Source organism: Ranitomeya variabilis, chromosome 4, assembly GCF_051348905.1.
Source record: "Ranitomeya variabilis isolate aRanVar5 chromosome 4, aRanVar5.hap1, whole genome shotgun sequence".
In the NCBI taxonomy this organism is placed as follows: domain Eukaryota; kingdom Metazoa; phylum Chordata; class Amphibia; order Anura; family Dendrobatidae; genus Ranitomeya; species Ranitomeya variabilis.
This window is the reverse complement of record NC_135235.1, coordinates 197,825,900-197,843,009: the sequence shown is the minus strand read 5'-3', so window position 1 is coordinate 197,843,009 and position 17,110 is coordinate 197,825,900.

Sequence of the window (17,110 nt, the reverse complement as noted above, 5' to 3'; positions counted from 1 at the left end):
CCTACTGCTCCCTGGACTTATCCCTGTGGTCCCCATTGCTCCCAGTACTGATCCGTTTGGACTCCACTGCTCCCTGTTCTGATCCTTGTGCTCCCCACTGCTCCCAGTACTGATCCCTGCTATCCCCACTGCTCACGATACTGATCCCTGTGGTCCCCACTGCTCCAGGTACTGATCCCTGTGGTCCTCACTGCTCTTGGTACTGATCCCTGTGGTCTCCACTTTTCTTGGTACTGATCCCTGTGGTCTTCACTTCTCCTGGTACTGATCCCTGTGGTCTCAACTTCTCCTGGTACTGATTTCTGTGGTCCCCACAGCTCCCGGTACTGATTACTGTGGTCTCCACTTCTCCTGGTACTAATCCCTGTGGTCCCCACTTATCCCGGTACTGATCCCTGTGGTCCCTACTGCTCCCGGCACTGATCCCTGTGGTCCCCACTGCTCCCAGTACTGATCCCTGTGGTCTCCACTGCTCCCGGTACTGATCCCTGTGGTCTACTCTTCACTTCTCCTGGTACTGATCCCTGTGGTCCCCACTGCTCCAAATAGTGATTCCTGTGGCTCCCACTGCTTCCGATAGTGATTCCCGTGGCCCCCACTGCTCCCGATACTGATCCCTGTGGTCCCCACTGCTCCTGGTACTGATCCCTGTGGTCCCCATTTCTCCTGGTACTGATCCTTGTGGTCGCCACTGCTCCCAGTACTGATCCCTGTGGTCTCCACTGCTCCCGGTACTGATCCCTGTGGTCTCCACTGCTCCCGGTACTGATCCCTGTGGTCTCCACTGCTCCCAGTACTGATCCCAGTGGTCTCCACTGCTCCCGATACTGATCCCTGTGGTCCCCACTGCTCCAGGTACTGATCCCTGTGGTCTCCACTTCTCCTGGTACTGATCCCTGTGGTCCCTCTGTTCCCAGTACTGATCCCTGTGGTCTCCACTTCTCCTGGTACTGATCCCTGTGGTCCCCACTGCTCCAAATAGTGATTCCTGTGGCCCCCACTGCTCCCGATAGTGATTCCTGTAGCCTCCACTGCTCCCAATACTGATCCCTGTGGTCCCCACTGCTCCTGGTACTGATCCCTGTGGTCCCCACTTCTCCTGGTACTGATCCCTGTGGTCCCCACTGCTCCCGATAGTGATTCCTGTGGCCCCACTGCTCCCGGTACTGATCCCTGTGGTCCCCACTGCTCCCGATAGTGATTCCTGTGGTCCCCACTGCTCTCGGCACTGATCCCTGTGGTCCCCACTGCTCCCAGTACTGATCCCTGTGGTGGTCACTTCTCCCGGTACTGATGCCTGTGGTCCCAACTGCTCCTGGTACTGATCCCTGTGGTCCCAACTGCTCCTGGTACTGATCCCTGTGGTCTCCACTTCTCCTGGTACTGATCCCTGTGGTCCCCACTTCTCCCTGTACTGATCCCTGTGGTCCCCACTGCTCCCGGTACTGATCCCTGTGGTCTCCATTTCTCCTGGTACTGATCCCTGTGGTCCCCACTTCTCCTGGTACTGATCCCTGTGGTCCCCACTTCTCCTGGTACTGATCATTGTGGTCCCTACTTCTCCTGATACTGATCCGTGTGGTCCCCACTTCTCCCGGTACTGATCCTCGTGGTTCCCACTGCTCCCGGTACTGATCCCTGTGGTCCCCACTTCTCCTGGCACTGATCCCTGTGGTCCCCACTGCTCCCAGTACTGATCCCTGTGGTCTCCACTTCTCCTGGTACTGATCCCTGTGGTCCCCACTGCTCCCAATACTGATCCCTGTGGTCCCCACTGCTCCTGGTACTGATCCCTGTGGTCCCCACTTCTCCTGGTACTGATCCCTGTGGTCCCCACTGCTCCCGATAGTGATTCCTGTGGCCCCACTGCTCCCGGTACTGATCCCTGTGGTCCCCACTGCTCCCGATAGTGATTCCTGTGGTCCCCACTGCTCCCGGCACTGATCCCTGTGGTCCCCACTGCTCCCAGTACTGATCCCTGTGGTGGTCACTTCTCCCGGTACTGATGCCTGTGGTCCCAACTGCTCCTGGTACTGATCCCTGTCGCCCCAACTGCTCCTGGTACTGATCCCTGTGGTCTCCACTTCTCCTGGTACTGATCCCTGTGGTCCCCACTTCTCCCTGTACTGATCCCTGTGGTCCCCACTGCTCCCGGTACTGATCCCTGTGGTCTCCATTTCTCCTGGTACTGATCCCTGTGGTCCCCACTTCTCCTGGTACTGATCCCTGTGGTCCCCACTTCTCCTGGTACTGATCATTGTGGTCCCTACTTCTCCTGATACTGATCCGTGTGGTCCCCACTTCTCCCGGTACTGATCCTCGTGGTTCCCACTGCTCCCGGTACTGATCCCTGTGGTCCCCACTTCTCCTGGCACTGATCCCTGTGGTCCCCACTGCTCCCAGTACTGATCCCTGTGGTCTCCACTTCTCCTGGTACTGATCCCTGTGGTCCCCACTGCTCCAAATAGTGATTCCTGTGGTCCCCACTGCTCCCAGTACTGATCCCTGTGGTCCCCACTTCTCCTGGTACTGATCCCTGTGGTCCCTACTGCTCCCTGGACTTATCCTTGTGTTCCCCATTGCTCCCAGTACTGATCCGTTTGGTCTCCACTGCTCCCTGTTCTGATCCTTGTGCTCCCCACTGCTCCCAGTACTGATCCCTGCTGTCCCCACTGCTCCCGATACTGATCTCTGTGGTCCCCACTGCTCCAGGTACTGATCCCTGTGGTCCTCACTGCTCCTAGTACTGATCCCTGTGGTCCCACTTTTCTTGGTACTGATCCCTGTGGTCCCCACTTTACCTGGTACTAATCCCCGTGGTCTCCACTTCTCCCGGTACTGATTTCTGTGGTCCCCACTGCTCCCTGTACTGATCCCTGTGGTCTCCACTTCTCCTGGCACTGATCCCTGTGGTCCCCACTTCTCCCGGTACTGATCCCTGTGGTCCCCACTTCTCCTGGTACTGATCCCTGTGGTCCCCAATTCTCCTGGTACTGATCCTTGTGGTCCCCACTTCTCCTGGTACTGATCCTTGTGGTCCTCACTTCTCCCGGTACTGATCCTTGTGGTTCCCACTGCTCCCGCTACTGATCCCTGTGGTTCCCACTGCTCCCGCTACTGATTCCTGTGGTCCCCACCGCTCCCGGTACTGATCCCTGTGGTCCCCACTTCTCCTGGTACTGATCCTTGTGGTCCCCACTTCTCCTGGTACTGATCCTTGTGGTCCCCACTTCTCCCAGTACTGATCCCCGTGGTTCCCACTGCTCCCGCTACTGATCCCTGTGGTCCCCACTTCTCCTGGTACTGATCCCTGTGGTCCCCACTGCTCTCAGTACTGATCCCTGTGGTCTCCACTTCTCCTGGTACTGATCCCTGTGGTCCCCACTGCTCCAAATAGTGATTCCTGTGGCCCCCACTGCTCCTGATAGTGATTACTGTGGCCCCCACTGCTCCCGATACTGATCTCTGTGGTCCCCACTGCTCCCGGTACTGATCCCTGTGGTCCCCACTTCTCCTGGTACTGATCCCTGTGGTCCCCACTGCTCCCGATAGTGATTCCTGTGGTCCCCACTGCTCCCGGTACTGATCCCTGTGGTCCCCACTGCTCCCAGTACTGATCCCTGTGGTCCCCACAGCTCCCAGTACTGATCCCTGTGGTCCCCACTGCTCCCAGTACTGATCCCTGTGGTCCCCACTGCTCCCGGTACTGATCCTTGTGGCATTTGATTAAATGTCTTATTTTAACAAATGTTTTGCTCTAATTTCAATCTAATATATAAAGCTGAATGTGTGTGTGTGTGTGTGTGTATGTATCTGTATATGTCCGGTATTGGCATCTCCATCGTCGCAGCTACAGCCACAAAATTTGCACAGTCACACATCTGGACCCGGAGAGCGTCATAGGCTATGTTGTGAGGCGAAATTTTAACCCCGCGTGTTCCAATACACCAAACAATTTTGCCCCTATCTACATAATGGGGAAAAAGTGAAAGGAAAATTGACAGCTGCCAGATGTGAACAAGGGGGACTTAAAGAATGAGAGCGATGGCGCCAAAGAGTATATACCGTACAGTTGCTAAGGTGGGGCCCCGACATGGTATACTCAAAAACACACGAGGATATGAACACACACAAAATGCACCACACACTGCCACGTGCTTGAACACATATACCACCCTCAGCACACATTTCACCACACATACACCAACCTCGCCACATAAAAGTCGAAACACAAAAGTCACCGCTCAAAACTCGCCACGCGCAAATTTCGCCACATGCAAAACTCGCCTCATGCAACACTAGGCTCACGCAAAACTCGCCACACAAGCAAAACTCACCTCATGGAAAACTCGCCACACGTGCAAAACTCACCTCATGGAAAACTCGCCACACGTGCAAAACTCACCTCATGGAAAAATCGCCACACGCAAAACTTGCACACGCGTAAAAATTGCCTCATGCACAAAAGTTGCAACACATGCAAAAGTTGCCTCACACAAAACTTGCACATACTCAAAACGCACCACACATAAAACTCGCCACGCGCAAAACTTGCTGCACACAACTTGCTACACTAACCTGTCACATGCAACTCGACACACAAAAAGTTGCTACACGCATGTCGCCACACAAAACTCATCTCACAAAAGTTGCTACACGCATGTCGCCACACAAAACTCATCTCACAAAAGTCGCTACATGCATGTCGCCACACGCAACTCAACACACACAACTTGACACATGAAACTCGCCCTAAAACACACAAGTCTGGTATTATCCTTCAAAAATAAAAATCTGATTAATAAGCAGACAAACTACAAGAGCAACAAATGTACCATATAGGAAATACAGCAGCTGTCAGTCACATGACCTGTCTATTATGTGTATGTGTGAGCTAATATATACTGCCAGGGGGTGGGCTTTCTGTTGGCTGGGGATTTATCAGGCTGCCAATTTAGCTTACAAATACTGAGGTAAAAATACTGAGCAAATAACGTGTGAACGAGGTCTAATACAGGAGGAGATGACAAACAGGTACATACTATATTCAGGGGAGATGGCATACAGGTATATACTATATACAGGGGAGATGACACACAGGTATATACTATATACAGGAGGAGATGACATACAGGTATATACTATATACAGGAGGAGATGACTTACAGGTATATACTATATACAGGAGGAGATGACACACACATATATACTATATATAAGAGGAGATGACACACAGGTATATACTATATACAGGGGAGATGACACACAGGTATATACTATATACAGGAGCAGATGACACACAGGTATATACTATATACAGGGGAGATGACTTACAGGTATATACTATATACAGGGGAGATGACACACAGGTATATACTATATACAGGAGCAGATGACACACAGGTATATACTATATACAGGGGAGATGACACACAGGTATATACTACAGGAGGAGATGACTTACAGGTATATTCTATATACAGGAGGAGATGACATACAGGTATATTCTATATATAGGAGGAGATGACATACAGGTATATACTATATACAGGAGGAGATGACACACATATATACTATATACAGGAGGAGATGACATACAGGTATATGCTATATAAAAGAGGAGATGACACATAGGTGTATAGAGGAGGAGATGACATACAGCAGGTATATACTATATACAGGGGAGATGACATACAGGTATATACTATATACAGGAGGAGATGACATACAGGTATATGCTATATAAAAGAGGAGATGACACATAGGTGTATAGAGGAGGAGATGACATACAGCAGGTATATACTATATACAGAGGAGATGACATACAGGTATATACTATATACAGGAGGAGATTACATACAGGTATATACTATATACAGGAGATGACATACAGGTATATACTATATATAGTAGGAGATGACATACAGGTATATACCATATACAGAAGAGATGACCTAGAGGTATATACTATATACAGGAGGAGATGACACATAGGTATATACAGTATACAGGAGGAGATGACATTCAGCAGGTATATACTATTTACAGGGGAGATAACAAACAGGTATATAATATATACAGGGGAGATGACATACAGGTATATACTATATAGAGGAGATAACATACAGGTGTATACTATATATAAGGGAGATGACAAACATGTATATACTGAGGGGAAAATGAGAGGTGTGAGGTGAAATTTAGAGGTGTGAGGTGAAAATGAAAAGGTATGGAATGAGGGAAAATAGTGGAGTGATCGGAAAATGACAGATGTGAGGTCGAAATGACAAGTGTTAGGGGGGAATGAGAGGAGTGAGGGGGAAATGAGAGGTGTGAGGAAGAAAATGAGAGATGTGAGAGGGAAAATGAAAGATGTGAGGGGGAAAATGAGAGGCGTGATGGGAAAATAAAAGAAGTGAGGTGCTATAACTAACCACAGATATTTACTATGCCGAGGCAACGCCGGGCTCTTCAGCTAGTATTATTATAAAAGCAAAAAATAAAAGATGTGTGGCTATAGGGTATGTGTTAGGGAAAAGTTTAACATATGAAGCCCCTGTTTGAAAGTCCTGGTTACTTCTGCTGTCTGCCATTCCGAGAGTTATGTGACCGTACAGTGCAACTGTACTTAAAGGGATTGTCCAGAAGAATGCAGCATGAAAAATATACAAAATGTACAAAATAGCAATGAAGAAAAAAAAGACATCTTCATTCATTCCTAAAAGAAATGTTATAATTTACACCCCAGCAGCTGGTTATATGGTAACGCAGCCATCACTGCACGGGTCGGAGGCGTTACACGCTGTACGGCTATTAGTCCCGCACATTATAATCACTGATCGCTGACAGACACTGCTTTCTGGATTTTCTTTGTATTAAAGGTTTTAGACAAGAAACACATTCAGCTCTTAGCTCCTGCACCATGATAATTCTCAGCAGAAGAGGCAGACTGTATTGTTCCACGGGGAGCGTAATGATAGGAAGAACAGTACTCTGTCTCTCCTTAGGATTACTCCTATTTCGCAGATATATCTAGTTTTGATAACCAAGAGAAAAAAAACATATGCATTCAAATTTGTAGAAGTTTTCTACTTTAAACTTGTTTTTTTTAAATAAAATAATATTAAAGGTAAAGGCTATGGACAACTTTGACATGAACAAATTATATTGCTGGTTTCCTTTAGATAAAATTTGATCTATGTTTCAGCCTACAAAATATAGTTGTTCATTCATAATTTTTCATATTCAAACCTCTGATACGCAGTTTGGGACCTGATCTAAGTTTCATTTTTATTTTATGGGAGTGTAACACCCCAGGTAACTGGTTGTTACAGTGGTGTTGCCTTCCTCACGGGGAGGGTGATGCCATGCTTGGAAGCGACGAGGATCCCTTTAACAGGTGACATGTACATACAACACTGCTGAATCCAGGCCAGAAGGGGGAGCTCTGAACCTGGTTTCAGGGGAACTTCCTTATACATATTCTGGCTGGAGGAGGAATTAGTCTGTCTGTCAGAGGAAAGCGAGGAGTGGAAAGTTGGGGCCGTGCAGACACGAGGTTCTGCAGCTCCTGGGAAGAGCAAAGAGAGAGACAGAGTGGATTTTAAGAGACTGCGAGGGGAGAAGGAGCAAAGGAGAAGTAAAGAGCTGGAGGGGAACTGCGACTGAGCCTCCTTCACACTGAAGTGCAGGAACCGGAGGCCGGAACTCCGAGGTTGTGGTGGTAACTGTATGCCCCACAGTAGAAACCTGAGGGCAGGAGATTTCAAGTCACCTGTCCATCCTTAACACCTGAAGGCACAGCAACATATAGAGCCCTGAGTCAACATTAGAGACACCTGTAAAAAAGCTTGCGTTGCATGCCATGTGGGTAGTGTCCTACTAAAAGGGACAGAGAGAAAGTGAGGACCTTGTGTGAAGCTTTAGGTAGCAAGGGACAACAACACAGTGCAGTAAGGAAGGCTTCCAACCCCACCTGGCTAGGGGGATTCCGAATCGCTTCCAGGCCAGCCGGACCGCACCATCACCTGTGATCCGTACACTGGACTGTGGCTGCCTTATACCAGTAAGAGGTAAAGAGACTGCAACCTTGTGTCCTCTCATTCTTTCCTGCACTTCACCATCTACCATCTTTACCTACTACACCGGGAGCCCTGGGGACTAAGGTTAACCTGTGGGAAGCCATACCATCCCTGCTGCAGTACCATCACCCCCAGTGGACCCCTTTAAGCAGCGTCGTTCATCCCTGACCGAATACCACAGTTGGCATCACGAACATTCTTTATTGAAAACAACCCATTTAAAGACCTTTCCTTTAACTTAGACATCCAGGGCCACGGACCGCGTCGCTGCCTCCGCGACCACCCCTTTAATAATCACCGGACCCGGCCAGAGTACCCCACGGTCCTAAGAGTGTCTCTCTCAGTAATATAGGCTGGATTTCAGCTCTGTTGTTTTCACTAGCTCACACAGTCATATTCATATGTTTCAACAATTTTGGTTTTCAGGTCCTCAGACAGTTCTCTTCTCCTCTTTCTGTTCTCCATACTTAGTGTGGCACACACAGACACACTATGCAAAGATTGAGTCAACTTCTTCCCTTTTTATCTGGTTTCAGGTGTGATTTTCATAATGCCCCACCTGTTACTTGCCGCAGGTGAGTTTGAATGAGCATCACATGCTTGAAACAAAATTTTGGAAAGGTGCCAACAATTTTGTCCAGCCCGTTTTGGGGTTTTGTGTTGTTCCTATATATGCAGCGCCCCAGAGTCCTGGTCGTTGCAGTACTGTGGCTCCGCCGCTAAGGGGGGCTATGGTACGTCTGATGGCACTGAAGGAGTTCATCTGACCAGGTATCACAGACACCAAAACATTTCACAGTCTGGCCTCCAGGGGGAGCTAAGGGTTCTATTTATTAGGCCACTCCTCACAGTCTGGTAAAATTGGGGGTTAGGCAGGAAGTTAGAACAGAAAGCTGACTGGGTTGGAACCAGGCAACACCTTGTGGCAGAGGGTGTTGTAGGGGAAGATTCGGAGGGGTCCCTGTCAGGGGTGGGATCCTGACAGAGGCCTAGCAACCAGAGAGAACGTTACGGGACCGCGCCTGCACGATATAGCGGCGGTACCCCAAGAAAGGACAAGAAGCGAGATTTATTGTGCTGAGTGAGAAACGAGATCAACGCAACTAGGAGAATACCAGTAGGAGTCGTGCTGTAAGATCGAGGCAACATCCTATTGAGGCGCATAACCGGTGGCCGGAACGCCGAGGAAGTATAGAGCTCCAAGCCAAACTTCAAACCTACGGCAGGACAGTCAGTCACAGGCGGGCTGTCTCACACAGACCCAGGAAGACACAGGGGGGTAACAACAGGAGAGGGGTGACGATAGAGCCCAGGAAGAACCTCCGAGCCTCCCCGTCATACGGGTGCGTCCTAACCGTAAGATCAGGGGGGACGTGGAAGAACATCAGAATCGAGTTGTGAGGGAACACGAGAAACAGACACAACAGTTGTGGGGTACTATCCCGTAAGCACAGCAGGGAAGGACCACAACACACAAGCGCTAGCAGGTAGGCACAGATTTCCACCTGCGAAGGGAACTCTGGAGGTGCCATCGGACCGGCCGGACTTGCGCAGCCCTGTTAGCCGTATTCCGGACTGAGGACCCAGAAGCCTTCAGTAAAGAGGTAAAGAGACTGCAACCTGGTGTCTTCGTTATTTACTGCGACCGGCACTACACCGCACCATAACATTATCATCCCATACCACCACCTTTAATTGTGCGCCCCTCATGCAGTGTGTGTAACATGCAGTGTGTGATATGCAGTGTCTGTGTAACATGCAGTGTGTGACATGCAGTGTGTGTGTGACATGCTGTGTCTGTGTAACATGCAGTGTGTGACATCCAGTGTGTGTAACATGCAGTGTGTGACATGCAGTGTGTATAACTTGCAGTGTGTGACATGCAGTGTGTATAACATGCAGTGTGCAACATGCAGTGTGTATAACATGCAGTGTGTGACATGCAGTGTGTGTTACATGCAGTGTGTAACATGCAGTGTCTGTGTGACATGCAGTGTGTATAACATGCAGTGTGTGACATGCAGTGTGTAACATGCATTGTGTATGATATGCAGTGTGTGACATGCAGTGTGTTACATGCAGTGTGTAACATGCAGTGTCTGTGTAACATGCAGTGTGTGTGGCATGCAGTTTGTATAACATGCAGTGTGTAACATGCAGTGTGTATAACATGCAGTGTGTTACATGCAGTGTGTGACATGCAGTGTGTGTGACATGCAGTGTGTGTAACATGCAGTGTGTGACATGCAGTGTGTGTAACATGCAGTGTGTGACATGCAGTGTGTGATATGCAGTGTCTGTAACATGCAGTGTGTGTGTGTGTATCATGCAGTGTCTGTGTAACATGCAGTGTGTGACATGCAGTGTGTGTGTAACATGCTGTGTCTGTGTAACATGCAGTGTGTGACATCCAGTGTGTGTAACATGCAGTGTGTGACATGCAGTGTGTATAACATGCAGTGTGTGACATGCAGTGTGTATAACATGCAGTGTGTAACATGCAGTGTGTATAACATGCAGTGTGTGACATGCAGTGTGTGTTACATGCAGTGTGTAACATGCAGTGTCTGTGTAACATGCAGTGTGTGTGACATGCAGTGTGTATAACATGCAGTGTGTGACATGCAGTGTGTAACATGCATTGTGTATGATATGCAGTGTGTGACATGCAGTGTGTTACATGCAGTGTGTAACATGCAGTGTCTGTGTAACATGCAGTGTGTGTGTGGCATGTAGTTTGTATAACATGCAGTGTGTGACATGCAGTGTGTAACATGCAGTGTGTATAACATGCAGTGTGTTACATGCAGTGTGTGTGACATGCAGTGTGTGTAACATGCAGTGTGTGACATGCAGTGTGTGTAACATGCAGTGTGTGATATGCAGTGTCTGTGTAACATGCAGTGTGTGTAGCATGCAGTGTCTGTGTAACATGCAGTGTGTGACATGCAGTGTGTGTGTAACATGCTGTGTCTGTGTAACATGCAGTGTGTGACATCCAGTGTGTGTAACATGCAGTGTGTGACATGCAGTGTGTATAACATGCAGTGTGTGACATGCAGTGTGTATAACATGCAGTGTGTAACATGCAGTGTGTATAACATGCAGTGTGTGACATGCAGTGTGTGTGTTACATGCAGTGTGTAACATGCAGTGTGTGACATGCAGTGTGTTACATGCAGTGTGTTACATGCAGTGTCTGTGTAACATGCAGTGTGTGTGACATGCAGTGTGTATAACATGCAGTGTGTGACATGCAGTGTGTAACATGCATTGTGTATGATATGCAGTGTGTGACATGCAGTGTGTGTTACATGCAGTGTGTAACATGCAGTGTCTGTGTAACATGCAGTGTGTGTGTGGCATGCAGTTTGTATAACATGCAGTGTGTGACATGCAGTGTGTAACATGCAGTTTGTATAACATGCAGTGTGTGACATGCAGTGTGTAACATGCAGTGTGTATAACATGCAGTGTGTTACATGCAGTGTGTGTGACATGCAGTGTGTGTGACATGCAGTGTGTGTAACATGCAGTGTGTGACATGCAGTGTGTGTGTTTGTAACATCCAGTGCTTGTGAAGCATCCACATTTAAAAATGTCAGCACTGCAGACTAGCATTCATAGGTGTGAACATGTTGCCAAATGTGCAAAACACTCATTAAGCAGATGAATTTATGCTGAAACAAAAGTCATCATTCTCGGCAGCACATCACCCCGGCAGCACATCGCCCCTGGCAGCGCATCACCCAGGCAGCACATCGCCCCTGGCAGCACATCACCCAGGCAGCACATCGCCCCTGGCAGCACATCACCCAGGCAGCACATCGCCCCTCGCAGCACATCGCCCCGGCAGCACATCACCCCGGCAGCACATCACCCCTGGCAGCACATCACCCTGGCAGCACAACACCCCTGGCAGCACATCACCCCGGCAGCACATCACCCTGGCAGCACATCATCCCGGCAGCACATCACCCTGGCGGCACATCACCCCGGAAGCACATCACCCTGGCAGCACATCACCCCGGAAGCACATCACCCTGGCAGCACATCACCCCGGAAGCACATCACCCTGGCAGCACATCATCCCGGCAGCACATCACCCTGGCAGCACATCACCCCGGAAGCACATCACCCCGGCAGCACATCACCCCGGCAGCACATCACCCCGGCAGCACATCACCCTGGCAGCACATCACCCTGGCAGCACATCACCCCGGCAGCACATCACCCTGGCAGCACATCACCCCGGCAGCACATCACCCCGGCAGCACATCACCCTGGCAGCACATCACCCCGGCAGCACATCACCCTTGCAGCACATCACCCCTGGCAGCACATCACCCCGGCAGCACATCACCCTGGCAGCACATCACCCCGGCAGCACATCACCCTTGCAGCACATCACCCTGGCAGCACATCACCCTGGCCGCATATCGCCCCTGGCAGCACGTCGTCCCGTTATCAGGAGATGTGCAGCTGATAACAGGGTGCAGTATGTGGACAGAGCACTGTGTTACTGATCATTCTGTCCCCGTCAGCCGCCATCAGCCGGTGTAAAGCGGCCGGTAATCCGCAACACTTGCATGCAGCCGATCATCACTTGTTCGGTGCTCTGATACCGGCTTATGTACATGCACCATTAATGTCTCTGTGTGACGGTGCGATGTGTTACCATTTGGGGCCACATTTTTCATTTTTTTTACCCAGCACTACACTTTGTCTAAAACCAGCCCTGGCACCAAGAGAGTGCCCCACTTAATGAATTTGGCACATTTTCTACCTGTCCTGTGCCACCCCATCAATGTACTCCAGTCAATGATTGGAGTACATGTCTGCCGTAACTTGTGTTGTGAATTAGGATGAATTTGTTGTCTGTGTTGTGACATCGCATATAATCATTCCATGTAATGTCACAATATGTCACTGCAATTTCAGTATCACATGACACATATCGCCTTGTAACTCCAGCCTAAGATATGGATTTTTTCATAAAGAGGGTAAAACAAAAATAAACATCTATGGGAGAAAAACGCTACAAAGTGTCTAAATACCTCACTTAAAGATGCTGGGATTTTTGAAAAAAAAAAAAAAAGCTGCAAAAACATTAAAAGACAAAAACAATAAAACTATTTATCTTTGGTAAAATGATATTCTCTCACCTTCTTCTTCTTTTGTCAAGATGGGAAAAAGAAACAAAAAAGCAAAATATTATTATTGGTTTGAAAATAATGGAATAAATTATTCACAGAAAAATAGATGTCGCGAGGGTGTCATGTTCCCCTGGGGACCTGGAATTAGACGGTCACGTCGCGAAATGAATCGCACTCTTCTTTAGAGATAGTGTGATTCATGTCCTATTTTAAATGCATTGCCTTTCTTTCGGTGCTGAGAGGGTTAAGGACTCATCCATGCCAGCTGAGGCCATACAGCCTAGTTGTTCTATGCTGCAACTGCTTATCATTCATTCCCACTATATATACAGGCTCTAAACATTTAGTCCCTGCCAGTTAAAGATTTGTCTTCCTGTGCTGAGTGCTAAAGCTAAATGGTTGGAGTAGGGCTGTTGTAGTAGTTATTTGTGGTTTGCTGTAGTACGTGTGCATTTATCTCCTGGTCCCTATTCCCATTTAGTTTATTCCTCCATGTCCCTATCCTCCTCCTGCTGTTGGCTAGTGCTTTTGTATGATAGAGATTTTCTGTTATCCCTGTTTTGTCTTTGTGCCTGGTTTACCTTTCATTTCTGTCTCATGCCTCAGGGGTCGCAGGAGGGGACAGAACAGGGTTTAACAAGAGCATAGTAAGGTCAGAGACTCAGGCCTCTCTACCTTTAAGAGTACGCCCAGGACAGGGGTAGTTAGGTTCCCAGTTCCAGGGGCAATAGAAGAGATGCCCATTTCAGCCACTTATGTCCTATTGAAGCATAAGTCATTATAATGTTTTTCTATGTGAGACATATCTTCAGGAGGGGCCATAAATATCTGGTTTATGTAGAACCCTCAATTGGGAGTTGCAGCTATCTCTTTAACTGAAATTCCTTGGGTCTCCCATTCCCAAACGTGGCCAATGCTCCATTCATCGTGGGAGCAGAACACCGTTCTAGAGACCCACATTTATTCCGTGACTATCCTATAAATGATGAAAAGCATTTTAGTCTAGGGCTCTATGTTCATACAAAGTCAGCCGCAATCATATACCATTTTGTATATTTAATGACTTTTACAAGGTCACTTGCAACTTTTTTTTTTCCCTATTGGAAAACATTCACGCTACTTGTACGGTACTGTGTAGAAGTTTTGGGCAGGTGTGAAAAACAGTTGAAAAGTGAGAATGCTTTGAAAAAATATAGATTTTCATAATTTATTTTCATCAATTAACAAAATGCATAATGAATGAGCAAAGTCTAAATCATAATCAATATTTGGTGTGACCGCTCTTTGCCTTTAAAAGAGCATCAATTCTTCTATGTACACTTGCATACAGTTTTTGAAGGAGCCCGAAAAGGGAGGCTTTTCCAAACATCTTGGGGAAGTAATTACAGATCTTCTGCATAAGGATTAGTGGTTAGTTCTCCAAGATGTTTGGAAAAACCTAATTTCAGGCTCCTTAAAAAATTGTATGCAAATGTACAAAGAAGAATTTATACTCTTTTGAAGGCATACAAACTATTAATTATTAATTAATGAATTCTCTTTTGTTCAATCACTTTGCATTTTGATAATTGATAAAAGTAAGCTATTAACACGCAGTCTACCCTTTCAAAGACATTGATTAAAATGTTCACAGTTGTAGTCATATTCTTTACATGAAGTGATGCAAACCCTCCAAAAAAAAAAGTGAAATTCTAGGTTGCGAATTAACAAAACATGAAAAGTGCTAAGGGGGTGAATACTTTAGCAAGCCACTGTACATCATATTAATCCTATTTTGACCAATATATAAAATTAGAAAGTCTTACCGTCCTGCTGCTCCCTGTGGAGTGTGACAATTTACCCATTGACAAGTGAGAATGGAAAGAAAAATACAGAAATAAGAGTTTTATAAAACAATGGTCACTACAATGTAATAATATTAGATTAGTGACCATATATACAGTAGGTACACGGATGAGCAATGGTAACAACTGTGACCTGACGAGCCTGATGATCAACCTATGATCCATCCTTATTAAATAGATATTGGTTTATTAATAAGTAGATGTTAGGGTGATCTTCTCAGAACGCTATCTGGTTAATAGGTGACACATTTTGACTATGGGAAAACACCTTTAAGAAGGACCTGTTGCATGTCGTAAATGTGAAATTTATTACCTGGTGTAAATGCTGCTGTTCTCATTAATCTGGCGTTGGATATTTTTTTATTTCTGAGCCTCCCCATTCTTGAGATATGGCCTTCTCTTTCCTGTATATAAATCTAGCCTTTTTACCCAACTGGGCGTGGTCCTCAAGAAGACTTTCATACAGAAAAGTTGAGGATCACACCCACGTGGCTAAAAAAGACTAAATTTCTATACAAGGAAGAGAACAACACATCTCAGGAACTATGGCATACCAGATTCAGGAAAACTTAAGGTAAAAAATACATATTAGTACCAATAGACGGGTCTTCGTTAATATTTGTTCGAAAGTGTTGTATGCTAATTAAGCAGCCTCTGATTGGCTAAGAAAGCTGGTACAGCATAAACTTGGTAGGTAAAGAGCATGACGGCTGTATGTATGACTTACTCATAGTCCACTTCCTCTGTATCGGACATTTTGGCAGTTGTTCACCTGTAGATTAAGAACATAAATATCATTCAGTTCCTCAAAACAGAATTTCCATATGATAATGCAGTCATATGTTATATAGTAGTGGAAGATATAAACATGATCTAAGATGATGGTCAAAGGCACAAAGATATGGCTACTCTTTATTGGTTGGAATGCCCTCCTCTAAAGTTCATTGTTATGCACCTGTCCCTGGTATCCCAGGCTCCGCTTCCTTCCACTGGATCCGCTGCCCTCTGTTGTGCTCCACGTTGGAGTTTGCAAGTTGCTGCCATGGCTCGAAGATGTAACTTTCCTAGGCCTATTTAAGGCTCACACACCTGTGTTTTAGGATTAAGACTAAGGGTTCAATTTGTTTGGCGTATTTCATCTTCAGCTCATATTGTGTTCACCCTCTGTGACCCTGCATCACCCCTAATTTATTGGTCAACCCTCTGCGATCCATCTCCTGGATTCACTTCTTGGTTGCAGTAAACTACAATATTGTTGGAGTCTGTTCATATTGAACCTTTATTCCTGCTCTACATCTGTGATTACTATGCCTCCCTAAATTACGGCTTCAGACTTGCCCAAGTCCTACAAAGGGCCAAACAGGTTATTCTGAAACTTTTCAGACAGATTATTCTGATAAGTTCCTTTAAAGTATGGTTACCTTTCGAGGCAATGTTATATCTTCTGCTTCGCTCAGTGGTGTCAAAGATTCTTAGCTAAAATCCTTCAGGTTTAGGTCAATTTCAGTGATCAACATATCATTATTGCCCCAGCCAGTCCCCCAAATAGTGTGATAGTTTTAAATCCCCCACATAGTTTTATGGTTCCAACAGCTCCCCGCACAGGATTATTACCCCCACAGCTCCCTCCTCAGTATAATGGCATATACAGCCACTACAACAGTATGATGCCCTACAGTACATTCCCCCATACAGTATGATGGCCCCCAATGCCCACCTCATTCAGTATGATGCCCTCACATACTCCACATGCTGTATAATTCTCCGCACACAGTATTATTCCCCCACACAATATCATGCCCCCATACAGTCTATATGATAATGGGGGGATGTAGTGATGTCATCATGCCTGCTGCACTGAGACTCAGACGCACGGGCATAATGGTGGAAGAAGGAGCCAAAAGCTCTCTGTTCCACAATTGTATGAGCATCCTGAAGATACTGTTGAACTCCAGAAGCTGGAAGGGAAGGGGTGTGGAACTATTCGGGACCGGGCTGCATCTTATAGGCTCCATATTGGCCTCATGAA